This window comes from Sinocyclocheilus grahami, unplaced genomic scaffold, assembly GCF_001515645.1.
Source record: "Sinocyclocheilus grahami isolate Dianchi unplaced genomic scaffold, SAMN03320097.WGS_v1.1 scaffold744.1, whole genome shotgun sequence".
NCBI lineage: Eukaryota > Metazoa > Chordata > Actinopteri > Cypriniformes > Cyprinidae > Sinocyclocheilus > Sinocyclocheilus grahami.
Window position 1 is genome coordinate 324,548 of NW_015505923.1, and position 217 is coordinate 324,764.

A 217-nucleotide genomic window follows, 5' to 3' on the forward strand; every position below is an offset into this window, starting at 1 on the left:
TTACAAAAACAGTCGGTTATATCTGTGAAGGTAAACAGCTGGGAAATAAATTGCATGTTTATTTTAGATCTGTGTATCAGCAGCAATATACAGGTGCATCTCAACAAATTAGTATGTCGTGGAAAAGTTCATTTATTTCAGTAATTCAACTCAAATTGTGAAACTCGTGTATTAAATAAATTCAATGCACACAGACTGAAGTAGTTTAAGTCTTTGG

The 217-nt window shown here is 32.3% G+C and overlaps 1 protein-coding gene across 1 annotated transcript in view; it reads right to left on the bottom strand.

Annotated features, from left to right (window-relative positions):
• LOC107560801 (dedicator of cytokinesis protein 9-like) overlaps positions 1 to 217 on the bottom strand; it is a 105,693-nt gene that overhangs the window by 42,663 nt on the left and 62,813 nt on the right. The gene's annotated exons all lie outside the window — the stretch shown is intronic.